Source organism: Gossypium arboreum, chromosome 5, assembly GCF_025698485.1.
Source record: "Gossypium arboreum isolate Shixiya-1 chromosome 5, ASM2569848v2, whole genome shotgun sequence".
NCBI lineage: Eukaryota > Viridiplantae > Streptophyta > Magnoliopsida > Malvales > Malvaceae > Gossypium > Gossypium arboreum.
Genome location: NC_069074.1, coordinates 39,739,486 through 39,753,880, shown reverse-complemented (window position 1 = coordinate 39,753,880; position 14,395 = coordinate 39,739,486). Strand labels below are relative to the sequence as shown.

Here is a 14,395-nt window from a genome sequence, read left to right as displayed (position 1 = left end):
ATTTAGAGTTCAACCTCTAACATTTGTATATTATCTCCTTTGTTTGTTCTTCATGATCTATACAAAATAGGAAGAAAAGTGATCTAATAATAATAATAATAATAATAATAATAATAATACTAAAAGCTCAATCAAGCTTGGGCTTGGCTCGAATTTTCTTGAATCAAACTCGAATTTTTTTTTAATAATCTGTTAGCATAAGTTCCTCATTTACACCCCTATCGAACGCATACCAAATCCAACACTCATCTAATTTCGAGAATTAATTAAGAATTTCTCCAAGTAAGAAGTAAGGATAGAGCAAATGATGAAGATATAAAACATAATTTATGGCTCAAAATACATAATATATATATATATGCATATATATATTTTACATTAATAGTAACATAAATGTTAACTAAGACGCACAACAAATCTTTAGTCTAACATATACATTATAAATATAAATATGGATAAAGTGATTAATCAGTATCAGACCAGTAGATATCTATTCCGCCCCAGTCGTTCTCAGGCACTCCAAGAGCCTTCCAAACTGCTTTCAAGGCATCAACAATGTTGTTAGGGCAATCACATCCCATAGTAGAATCACATTCATCCACAACTTTAGCCCTCAAAGATTTTCCATTGCCATGGATGTTGATATAATTCAAACACCTCTTTCTGTTGTTATACCACCCTGTAGAAAGTGCCACCACAGGGTAATCATCGGAGTGGTACTGGTTGTCACATTCAGATGGTGCACCACCGTCTCCATCTCGCTCAAAGCTGTTAAGCGTCAGTGTTGCTTTCGTTTGGCTTGATACAGGGGGTGAACATTTGTATGTTGTGTACCACTTGCCATCCTTGCAACAATCAGAATCATTTTCCTGGTTGCATTGCCCTGGTGGAGGGGTTTTCCCTTTGATCTTGCCACTAGGGCTGCACGTCTGAGCTTCAACACTAAGAAAAAGAAGAAGAATGCAAAGGAGAGAAAAGACAGTCGAACAAATTACTTGCTTCTTCATTTTTATCTTCTTTTAAGTCACTTCTATTTGATGTTTTAGTGCAGAAAATCCAAGTGGGAAAAGCAATATATAGAGATCTTAGCAATGAGCAATTTAAAACATCAGTCTTTCACTACGAAAGCCATGACAAAATTATGAAGTGCCAAAAAATTATGGTGGACCGCTAAAATTGATGACTTGTGATACAGCTGATAATATGGTATTTTATCATTTACTCAAGTTTTGTAATGTATTTATCATTCAGAAGCATCTTTGTGGGAGGTTCCTGCAGGTTGGGTTCACTTATTTATTTTTTATATATTATGGCGGCAATTTGTTGATAAAGATGAAATGGGTTGGTTTGGAGACAAGAGGCTTTATATTAATTATACTTGTCAATAAAACATTTTATTGGCTGATGCCTAAATTGGAGGGATTTGAAGATGGTTACATTGTGCTTTTTCACTTTTCATATATTTTTGGCATACAAAATTATATTCTATACATATTTCAACACGTACTTCTTTGAAATCTCTAAAAAATATATTCAGTGTTTGAAATTTATTAAATAAATATATCTAAATTAGAATATTAGTTTTCTATTAATAAATATTATTTGTTTTCTACTAATTCAATTAAGATTTTCCATTTCTCCTATAAATAGATAACACCGATAGAGCTCTAAACACAATAATTTATAAAAGTTTTCAATATTATCAGTCTGTCAAAAATAATGAGAATTTATTTTCTATGTATAAAGTAAAATTAAGGAAAAATTTAAAATAGGTTAAAAACCTTAAACTTCCAATTATTTGATTTATAATTATTTTGTTGTTTCAACATTAATATAGGCTAGCATACATGCATAAAATGGAAGGAATAAAAGTGGACTTTGAATATTAATTATATTTATATTTTTCTATTACCTTTTAGATTGACATTAAAATGTATATATGTTTTATGGAATGTATTTATTAGATGTTTATTTACTAAATATGGAATTTTGTCCTAAATTTGGTTGTGGAAAAGATATAAGGTAAAATATTTGATACAATGTGCCTAAAGTTTTTAGAGTCTGTGGGTAAGGTTAGGAGTTGGCAAATGCCCTACAAGAATATAATAAAATATTTTAAAAAAGAAACAAATAACAATTTTTAAGGTTGCTTGTGGAATAAAAAAATTTATTCGCTTAAAGTACCAAATACAAACTTAAAATATAAACCTGAAAAATTTAAAATTTTTAAGTTAAGCTATCTATCTAAATATGAATTTTTTTCTGAAATTTAAAAGGTGATGATAAATAAACAAAGTCCAAAAAATGAATTAAGCTGAAATTAAAAATAGTGGTAGTGGTGGTGTGATTATTTCCATAACAATGAGATTAAAATCAATGATACAATATATATTTGAATACAACAGAGCAATGGCGGTGAAATTTTATATAAAATCACCATTAAAGACATTAATTTAAAATGAATTGTTCTCCTATACTTATATATATTTATAATATCTAAAAGTTCAACATATTTTACTTTACAAATTTATTTAAGACATAATGTCAAATTTATATTATATTATATAATTTATTTCACGGAAGAATTAAATTTATAGTATTATAAAATACTATACTATAAACATTAAAACATGTTGCTTTTAAATTAAAAAAATTAAAACGTTAATTTAAAATAATTTATTTTGTAAAAGAGCTATCAAGGCACTCGAATTTTGCTCTTTTGATAACTAAAGTTGCTCAAGCTCAAACTTGATAATGTGATAGTAGTATTCCTTAGAGCATTTGATGTAAAGCAATTTGTTCCATATGATTGATTACTTATTCATGGAACTCTTTTGTATTATGCTTATGTTAATCCATATGTTTGATTTGGATATATCTAAAACAATATTATAGAGTCTTTTGTATACAAACGGCAGTGTAATGGCCTACAAAATTTCGATATTAAAACGGCACAATCTTGAGATGAATAAAGAACTTAGAAATAAGGTAAACTACGCACATGGTCACGTTAAAATATGATTTATATTATTTTGGCCATATAGTATAGATGTCTTGTTTTAGGTATTGTAGCGGATGACTCCTAGAAGATAAAGCCATAGATGTAACTAGCTTGACTATTAGTACATCAGATAAGACCCAAGTAGAACATATCCTAGATCCGTTTATGGATTTATTAACTTGTGACGTTCATAGTGTGACTTACCTTGATCCTAAGTGAATGATGAACTATGTATGTGTGACTTGTATACTTTAATATAAATGAAATTGTGAGTTCGAATAGATAAAGAACCAAAAGTTTGTACGTTGGGTATACAACTTCTGCAATATGTAGCATCATTCATAATAGTGAAATTCATTGTCAAATTAAAGGGTAAATGATATTCTCTCATCAACATTACATGATAGATGAAAGTAAACGTGGTCATGAGTCATTTTTCTTTGTGATAAATTAAATAATTATTATTTTATAGTAATTGAATTTTCTTGAAAGAAGATGTAATAGTTACTATGAGATAAAATAGGATCATATTAAGATAACAGATTTATCCCAGAGAGATTAAGGATATTCTATTAGGGTAACACATTTATAACAAAGTCATTGGATGAGCACTAGTTAAGTAGATTTTGTAATGGTATATAATAAGGGAGAGATCAATCACGACACTTTAGTGGAATGATTTTGTGACTAAATAATGTTAAAATTAATAACAAAAAATGGGAGCTTGATTATAAATTATTTGAGCCTTTTTTATATATGTCTGATCGGTCCCTCTTCTAACTCAAGATAATTTGTAACACCCCAAACCCGGCCTAGACGTTATGACCGGATCCGGTGCGCCACATCGATGCGTTCAAAACGTTCCGTTTTACTTAGTTTGGAAAACTTAGTTGGGGTTGTAAAAGATACTTTTTAAAGAAGGTTAAGGTGAATAGAAGCTGTGCACCAGGTAGGAAACCAAGAAGAAGAGGAGGTGAGTCCGTCGGATTGCTTAAGTACCAAGCTCCCTCTGCGGATCCAATCCTAGACATGCACACCACCATTGCCACACCTTAACGACTCGTATAATTTTGAGAAAACCGTCTGGTTATGTCTATCTTAAGAAAATGATTAAGTTTGAAAACGTTTGCTTGGCGGAAGTCTTACTTGTAATCGTGTTATTTTGAAGTCCCTTAATGTTTTTGAAAACGCGTCCTAAAGCTAACCCATTTTTCCTTAGTCATCATAGTTTTTTTCATCATAATAAAATAAAATAATAAAAGTAAAACAAAACATAAAAATAATTAAAAGGCCTTATTACACTTAAAACCCAAAACCATAGATGAAATTAAAGGGACGTCCAGTTCACCAGAAAGAAACCAGGTTTGTAGAAACATGTGGCCAATCCAAATCCCTCACAGCTCCAAGCCCACTATGGTTGAGGATTACCTGCGAGGATGAAAATAAGGGGTGAGTTTTGGGAAACTCAGTGTGTAATTCAACCCAACCATACCCTAAATCAGTTCAAACAACAGAGACAGAATAAGTTGGCCTTAGCCCAGAACAGATTTCAGAATAAAGCCCATAGGCCCAAAACAGACCAGAACAGATATATCATGCTTATGCAGAAACCCAACCATATCCAACCACATACACCCCCGTACCATCCTTTCACCATGTGGGGAGACTACTCGACCCACCCAACCGCTACACGCCACAGAAATATGCAGCATGGTCGCAGATCTGAAAATGTGACAGAGTCACCAGATACAGATATTTTGTAGCAGCGCCACCAGAACAGATAATTTGTGGCAGGGCCACCAGAACAGATAATTTGTGGCATAGCCACCAGGACGCTTCCTCCATAATATAACCCATGTCCCCATGCAATAGATATACATTCATGGCATACATCATACAGATTTAATTCATCATGCCTTTCAGACAAAATTAACCCTAGGGGTATAGAGGTCATTTTGCATACATAGGGGTATAATGGTAATTTTGCATACATAGGGGTATTCTAGTACATCTAACTATTTCTAAGGTTTTTATGCATATCGTAGCCATTACGTTTAGCCAGAAACACTTACCGAGTGTTCTTACCGAATTGGGCCCGTTGGCCCATTAACCCAGTTTTGGCCCATTAAGCCCAAAATATCAAAACGCACGAAATCGCGCGTACTGCAGTTTTATCACTTTCGATTACTAGTAATAATTACCCATACGTCTTACGAGCATTCGCACACTCGCAAGTGCCCAAAATACCGGCTTTTCGGCATTTCGGCTTTTCGACTTTTGCCGATCTAGCCTATGAAAGGGTGTCAGTTACACACCTGTTTTTGGGATTTCCTCGACGAGATCTACACACGAACTGCCTACAATTGAATCACTTAATATTACTCCAAATATCGAAATAAGATTGAGTATATAGTCCCCTACCACATTCGGCCAAACATGCCTAACACCCTTATTGCTCTTACCTTACTGCCGAAAGATGGTTAACTCCAAAGATCCGATCGTTCCACCTGTCCAAGCCCTTGATCAACTGCCTCTAAATCAAGCTATTACCAAAATAAAATAGTTATTATGACCCCTCAGGGTTACAAGTCCAAATCGACAACCTCCCTAACTTTTAGGGATTTCGGCTTTTCCTAAAATATGTAAGAAGACTAAGTTTTGGAGAAGACTTACCACCGATTCCTTAGTGAATGATTCCAATGAGTTTCCCACTCGATCCTGATGTAGATCTAAGCCCTCAGATGATAACAAAAGTCGAGTTTTCAGTGACTTTAATATTCGACCAAGTCCCTTTTAATGTGGGGTTTTCGACTTTTTGCAACTTGTTTTTAGAAAGGTAAAACGAGAGGGTTTTGCTATGGTCTTGTCGTTAAAAATTGAGGTTTTAGAGGGCTGGTGAATCGACCACAAATGATGAAGAGAAGAGATGTGGTTTTGGTTATAAGAAATCGGCACAAAAAGAATCAAGCTTTCGGGATTTCGGCTTTTTATGGGCACAGGCTATGAAGGTTTTGAAACGTCTGAAGAGAAGGATGGAGATGAATAGAATAATGGAAGGATTCAGCTTTGGGGAAAGAAGAAGGAAGATAGATGGAGAGAAAAAGAAAAGAAAAGAAAGGAAGAGAAGGAAGAATGGTTAGAAAAGAAAAAAAAACAGCACAACACTCCCAAATGCCGAATTTATACCTAGCTTTTGACCTAGCCGAAATTTACCCCCTAAAGAAACCCTTGGCCAGCCACCTCTTGTTCCTTGATTAGCTCCTAGATTTCCTCTTTTATCTGCTCCTAAATCTTATCCCTTATCAACTCCTAAATCCTCTCCTGACAGACTTTCACTTCAGTTCCATTACTTACCTTTTCCATTCATAAAAATTAATCCCTTTTTTGCTGTCATTGTGTCTTGAACCTGGGTCCTCCCAATCATCCACACGCCACTTATAGCATTCCCAGTGGCGTCACTTAGCCACTTTACCACATGCTTCCTTGTGATTTATTTTACACAATTAATACCTAAAAGCCCAATTAACCAGAACCCCTTTTCTCTTATGGAATTAAAATTAATTAAAACTATCGGGTTTTATCCTAAGCTTGGGCCTTCTAGAGGCCCACTATCACAATTAAACCTACACTTAACAAGCAGAACACATAATTTTTAATTTTACAAACTTTTACAGAATTCCCGAAAATTTGGGGCGTTACAACTCTACCCTCTTTAAAGAAATTTCGTCCTCGAAATGTACCTGATCCGAACAGATGAGGGTATTGTTGTTGCATTGCCTCCTCTGGCCCCCAAGTTGCTTCTTTTCTGCCATGGTTATGCCAAAGCACTTTCACTAATGGTACAGATTTCCTCCTCAGAACCTTAACGTCTCGATCCAATATTTGTACAGGCTCCTCCTCAAAGGTCAAATCAGTTCGTACCTCAATTTCTGCAATCGGCACGACATGAGTAGGGTTAGAACGATAGCACCTTAACATGGAGACGTGAAAAACATAGTGAATCCTGTTTAACTCTGAAGGCAATTCCAACTGATAAGCCACTGGGCCAACTCGCTTCAAAACCCGATAAGGCCCAATGAACCGCGGACTCAACTTGCCCTTCTTACCAAACCTTAGTATCTTCTTCCAAGGTGAAACCTTCAAGAAGACCATATCGCCCATCGAGTATTCAATCTCCTTACGCTTCGGATCGCATACGACTTTTGCCTATCGACGCTTCCTTTAACCGATCTCTAATTAACTTGACCTTATCCTCGATTCGCCACCAACTCAGGTCCAAGAACTTGTCGCTCCCCCAGTTCAGTCCAACAACTAGGTGTTCGACACCTTCGCCCATACAGTGCTTCATAAGGTGCCATTCGAATACTCGGCTGATAACTATTGTTGTATGCAAACTCTGCCAAAGGCAAGTAATCCTCCCAACTACCTCGGAAATTAATAACACATCCCCTCAACATGTCTTCCAGAATCTGAATAACTCTTTCCGACTGACCATCAGTTTGGGGATGGAAAGCCGTATTAAAGTTCAATCGCGTTCCCAACGCCTCATGTAGCTTTTACCAAAATCGAGATGTGAATCTAGGATCCCGATCAGAGATAATCGAAACCGGAACTCCATGCAGTCGCACAATCTCCGCCACATACAACTTGGCTAACTTCTGAAGAGAAAAGTCTGTTCGAACAGGTATAAAATGAGCCGACTTGGTCAACCTATCCATAATCACCCATATCGAGTCTTTCTTCGATGGTGACAAGGGTAGCCCACTCACAAAGTCCATGGTTACCCTCTCCCACTTCCAAAGTGGTATTTTTACTGGCTGCAATAATCCAGAAGGTAACTGATGCTCAGCTTTCACCTGCTGGCATGTCAGACATTTCCCCACAAATTCAGTTACCTCTCGCTTAAGTCCAGGCCACCAATACAGTTCTCGCAAGTCATGGTACAACTTATTCCCTCCAGGATGCATGGCACAAAGTCCCCCATGATCTTCCTTCAAAATTGATTGTCTCAAGTCAGAGTCCTTCGAAACACAAATTCTACCTCGAAAACACAGAACCCCATCATCATTTAACCCAAATTCAGAAGTTTCCCCTTCCTTAACTTGTTGAAAACGAGGGACCAAAGACTCATCTTTCAACTGCTTTTCCTTAATCTGATCCACCCAGGTTGGCCTTACTTGCAATTCAGCCAACAGACTTCCATCATCATACAGACTTAGAAGAGCAAAATTGCTCTCAGATCAGATACAGCTCTACGACTTAGAGCATCGACTACCACATTAGCCTTGCCTGGGTGATATTCGATTGAACAATCATAATCCTTAAGCAACTCGATCCATCTTCTTTGCCTAAGGTTCAGTTCCTTCTGAGTCAGCAAATACTTGAGACTCTTATGATTTGTGTATATAATACACCTTTCCCCATACAAGTAGTGTCTCCAGATTTTAAGCGCAAAGATCATCGCCGCTAACTCCAAATCATGAGTAGGATAGTTCCTTCGTGAGGCTTAAGTTGTCGAGACGCATAAGCAACTACCTTACCCTCTTGCATCAACACACAACCCAAACCTACGTGTGATGCATCACCGCACCTGATAAAATCTTTTCAGACTCGGTTGAATTAACACAGTGCTTGATGAACTTTCTTCAACCTCTCAAAAGCTTCTTATCGCTTCTCCGTCCAAACAAACGGTACTCCTTTCCTTATAAGTTTTGTGAGAGATGCTGCCATCACATAAAAACCTTCCACAAACCTTCAGTAGTAACTCGCCAATCCTAGGAAACTTTGAATTTCAAACCGACCTAGGTGGCTTCCATTCCAAAATTGCTTCAATCTTTCGAGGATCCACTCTAATCCCTCTGCAGAGACCACATGCCCCAAAAGGTTACCTCCTCAACCGAACTCACACTTTGTGAACTTCGCATAAAGTTCCTTCTCCTTAACACTTGCAACACAGGCGGAGATGCTCATCATGTTTTACTTGGTCTCGAATATACCAGAATATCATCAATAAAGACGACCACGAACCGATCCAGAAAAGGTTGGAACACACGATTCATCAGATCCATAAACACTGCAGGAGCGTTTGTTAGTCCAAATGGCATAACCAGAAACTCATAATGACCATAACGAGTCCTGAATGCTATCTTATGAATATCTGCCTCCTTGACCCTTAACTGATGATATCCAGATCGAAGATCGATCTTGGAAAATACAGAAGCTCCTTTAAGCTGGTCGAACAGATCGTCAATCCTTGGCAGAGGGTACTTATTCTTAATCGTCAGTTTATTCAACTGGCTATAATCAATGCACATGCGCATCGTCCCATCCTTCTTCTTCACGAATAGCACCGGTGCTCCCCATGGAGACACACTTGGCCTAATAAAGCCCCTATCCAACAATTCTTGAATTTGCGCCTTTAACTCCACTAACTCCTTCGGTGCCATCCTATATGGTGCAATGGACACTGGTGCTATCCCAGGCAACAGGTCAATTCCAAATTTGACTTCTCAGTTGGGAGGCAATCCCAGAAGCTCCTCCGAAAAGACATCTTGGAACTCTTTTACAGTTCTAACCTTATCCACTGTTAGCCCCTCTACATCTGTTTGACTTACAAATGCCAAATAGGCCTCATAACCTTTCCGAATCCACTTTTCAGCCCTCAATGCCGATATCACATTAGACAAATAGTCCCTTCGTTCACCTATCACCATAACCTCATCCCCTTCCGTGGTCCTTAGCACCATTCGCTTAGCAGCACAGTCCAGAGTCGCCTTATGCTTAACAAGACAGTCCATTCCCAGAATGAGATCAAACTCTCCAAACGGAAACTTCATTAGATTGCCAGGAAAGATCCTACCTTGAGTTTCTAAGGGTACATCCTTATACAGCTTGTCTACCCTAACCGAGTGACCCATGGGACTTAGCACGATACCCCACTCACTATCTTCTCGAATGCACTCCCAAAGACCCAGATATGGCACACGCAACATAAGAATGAGTAGATCCAATATCCACCAAGGCGTTATCGGCATATTAGAAACTAAGAACGTGCAGTTATGACATCAAAGCGTCGCCCTCCTCTCGACGACGAGTCAGCATACACCAATGTCGGCTATCGAGCCTCGAGATTTCGGCTCCCTTGCCAGTGCCCTCGACCTCAACCATTTCCATTCCCATTTCGCCCTACCTTGTCCACGTCCTCTCGGTGGTTGTGGTCCACCTCTCATGGGTTGAACAACCTCTCAGACAAAGAACTGAGCTCGATCACTCTCGTGGACGATCCTTAACTCATGCTCCATAGACCAAGATCGAAACAAGCACCGAACGTTTCCTACACTCACCCAAGTGTACCTTACCACAGTCCTCACAGATTGGCGGTCTAACCACATTCATCGGAACGGCTCGAACTGGCTCCTCCACTCTCACCCTTTTGGCATTCTTGTTTGCTCCACCTGAAGGTCCAAAATCCTCCTAAACGGTTTCAATCTTTCTCACAGTTTCGCCTTTTCAAGACGCTTTACCTCCTCGTGATCTTAGCTTTTTCCACCGTAACCGCTGGATATGCGCTCCCTCTCGCTGAGCAATCAGCACCTTAAGGTCATCTCTGAGTCCATCCTCAAAGCGAACGCTACGCTCATACTCTGTTGCAACTATTCCCACAGCATACCTACTCAGCCTCAGAAATTCAGCCTCGTACTCAGCGACAGTTTTGCCTTCTTGGACCAGATTTAGGAATTCTTTCCTACGGGCGTCCACATAACTTGCCCCGACGTACTTTCTTTTAAAGGCTGTCTTAAACAGCTCCCAAGTAACCCTATCAGCTGGGGTTCCATCCCTCACGGTGAGCCACCACTGATAAGCCTCATCTCGCAAAGAACGATCGGCCCCTTTCACCGCTCCACGAGCAGTCCAAGTCATCCATAATTCGTTCCGTGGCCTCCAACCAATATTCCGCCACATTCGGGGCTACACTAGATACGGCCCTAAAGTCTCTGCTCCATTAGCCCAGAGTCGTTCAGAAATCGACCATCGAATTCTGTTGCCCAAACTTGCCCCGGCAACCCTTTCTAGAACTCGAAGCATTGCCTGCGACAGGGCGTCATCCCCGGCACCATGATCATGAGATTCCACTTCCATTGCCAAAGGTACCGGTGCTTTTGTCGCTGGCATATGTCCTGAAGATAAAGATCCCGCTCGAGCTCTTCCTCGGCCTCGTCCACGGCCTCTGCCTCGAGCTGCTCGCGTACTCATATCGTATTATTTGATTACGAATTTTATGCATTAATTTTAGCATTCCAGTGATTATTACAGATGTTTTATGATTCAAACAGTAATTCAGAGATGGTTTTCATAGAATCGACGTCTAGCTACGCTTTGATCTTTTTAGCAAGCTTTTCTAGGGTTTCAGTAGCATCCTATCTAGAGTATTCTAGTAAAGTTTCAAATCTGACAGATAATTGAATATATTCGAAAAATTCGAATACTTACGGGCTTAATTGGAGATTCGAAATGCCACCTTCAGAAGTCTAGATTTAAAAACTGATTTTTTTTTTTGAAAATCTTCATTTTTGTAAACCCATTCCATAGCCGAGTTGTTGCAACTTGGCTTTGATACCACTAAATGTAACACCCCAAACCCAGCCTAGACGTTATGACCGGATCCGGTGCGCCACATCGATGCGTTCAAAACGTTCCGTTTTACTTAGTTTGGAAAACTTAGTTGGGGTTGTAAAAGATACTTTTTAAAGCAGGTTAAGGTGAATAGAAGCTATGCACCAGGTAGGAAACCAGGAAGAAGAGGAGGTGAGTCCGTCGGACTGCTTAAGTACCAAGCTCCCTCTGCGGATCCAATCCTAGACATGCGCACCACCATTGCCACACCTTAACGACTCGTATAATTTTGAGAAAACCGTCTGGTTATGTCTATCTTAAGAAAATGATTAAGTTTGAAAACGTTTGCTTGGCGGAAGTCTTACTTGTAATCGTGTTATTTTGAAGTCCCTTAATGTTTTTGAAAACGCGTCCTAAAGCTAACCCATTTTTCCTTAGTCATCATAGTTTTTTTCATCATTGTAAAATAAAATAATAAAAGTAAAACAAAACATAAAAATAATTAAAAGGCCTTATTACACTTAAAACCCAAAACCATAGATGAAATTAAAGGGACGTCCAGTTCACCGAAAGAAACCAGTTTGTAGAAACATGTGGCGTCCAAATCCTCACGACTCCAAGCCCACTATGGTTGAGGATTACTGCGAGGATGAAAATAAGGGTGAGTTTTGGGAAACTCATGTGTAATTCAACCCAACCATAGCCTAAATCGGTTCAAACCACAGAGATAGAATAAGTTGGCCTTAGCCCGCAAGCATTTCGAATAAAGCCCATAGGCCCAGAACAGACCAAAACAGATATATCATGCTTACGCAGAAACCCAACCATATCCAACCACATACACCCCCGTACCATCCTTTCACCATGTGGGAGACTACTCGACCCACCCAACCGCTACGCCATAGAAATATGCAGCATGGTGCCGACATCTGTAAAATGTGACAGATCACAGATCTGAGATATTTTGTGGCGGTACCACCGAATCGAATAATTTATGGCGGGGCCACGAGCAGATAATTTGTGGCATAGCCACCAGGACGCTTCCTCCATAATATAACCCATGTCCCCATGCAACAGATATACATTCATGGCATACATCATACAGATTTAATTCATCATGCTTTTCAGACAAAATTAACCCTAAGGGTATAGAGGTCATTTTGCATACATAGGGGTATAATGGTAATTTTGCATACATAGGGGTATTCTAGTACATCTAACTATTTCTAAGGTTTTTATGCATATCGTAGCCATTATGTTTAGCCAGAAACACTTACCGAGTGTTCTTACCGAATTGGGCCCGTTGGCCCATTAACCCAGTTTTGGCCCATTAAGCCCAAAATATCAAAACGCACGAAATCGCACGTACTGCAGTTTTATCACTTTTGATTACCAGTAATAATTACCCATACGTCTTACGAGCATTCGCACACTCGCAAGTGCCCAAAATACCGGCTTTTCAGCATTTCGACTTTTCGGCTTTTTTGATCTAGCCTATGAAAGGTGTCGATTACACACTGCTTTTGGGATTTCCTCGACGAGATCTACACACGAACGCCTACAATTGAATCACTTAATATTACTCCAAATATCGAAATAAGATTGAGTATATAGTCCCCTACCACATTCGCCAAACATGCCTAACACCCTTATTGCTCTTACCTTCTTGCCGAAAGATGGTTAACTCCAAAGATTCGATCGTTCCACTGTCCAAGCCCTTGATCAACCACCTCTAAATCACGCTATTACCAAAACAAAATAGTTATTACGACCCTCGTGGTTACAAGTCCAAATCGACAACCTCCCTAACTTTTGGGATTTCGCTTTCCTAAAATATGTAAGAAGACTAAGTTTTGGAGAAGACTTACCACCGATTCCTTAGTGAATGATTCCAATGAGTTTCCCACTCGATCCTGATGTAGATCTAAGCCCTCAGATGATAACAAAAGTTGAGTTTTCAGTGACTTTAATATTCGGCCAAGTCCCTTTTAATGTGGGGTTTTCGGCTTTTTGCAACTTGTTTTTAGAAAGGTAAAATGAGAGGGTTTTCCTATGGTCTTGTCGTCAAAACTTGAGGTTTTAGAGGGCTGGTGAATCGGCCACAAATGATGAAGAGAAGAGATGTGGTTTTGGTTATAAGAAATCGGCACAAAAAGAATCAAGCTTTCGGGATTTCGGCTTTTTATGGCCATAGGCTATGAAGGTTTTGAAACGTCTGAAGGGAAGGATGGAGATGAATAGAATAATGGAAGGATTCGGCTTTAGGGAAAGAAGAAGGAAGATAGATGGAGAGAAAAAGAAAAGAAAAGAAAGGAAGAGAAGGAAGAATGGTCAGAAAAGGAAAAAAACAGCACAACACTCCCAAATGCCGAATTTATACCTAGCTTTTGACCTAGCCGAAATTTACCCCCTAAAGAAACCCTTGGCCGGCCACCTCTTGTTCCTTGATCAGCTCCTAGATTTCCTCCCTTATTTGCTCCTAAATCCTATCCCTTATCAGCTCCTAAATCCTTTACTTACCTTTTCCATTCGTAAAAATTAATCCCTTATTTGCTGTCATTGTGACTTGAACCTGGGTCCTTCCAAGCATCCACATGCCACTTATAGCATTCCCAGTGGCGTCACTTAGCCACTTTACCACATGCTTCCTTGTGATTTATTTTACACAATTAATACCTAAAAGCCCAATTAACTAGAACCCCTTTTCTCTTATGGAATTAAAATTAATTAAAACTATCGGGTTTTATCCTAAGCTTGGGCCTTCTAGAGGCCCACTATCAC

At 38.9% G+C, this 14,395-nt stretch overlaps 1 pseudogene; it reads right to left on the bottom strand.

The window, feature by feature from the left end:
• Nucleotides 1-464: 464 nt before the first annotated feature.
• The window catches only part of LOC108450889 (uncharacterized), a 40,008-nt pseudogene continuing 26,077 nt past the window's right edge, over nt 465-14,395 (bottom strand).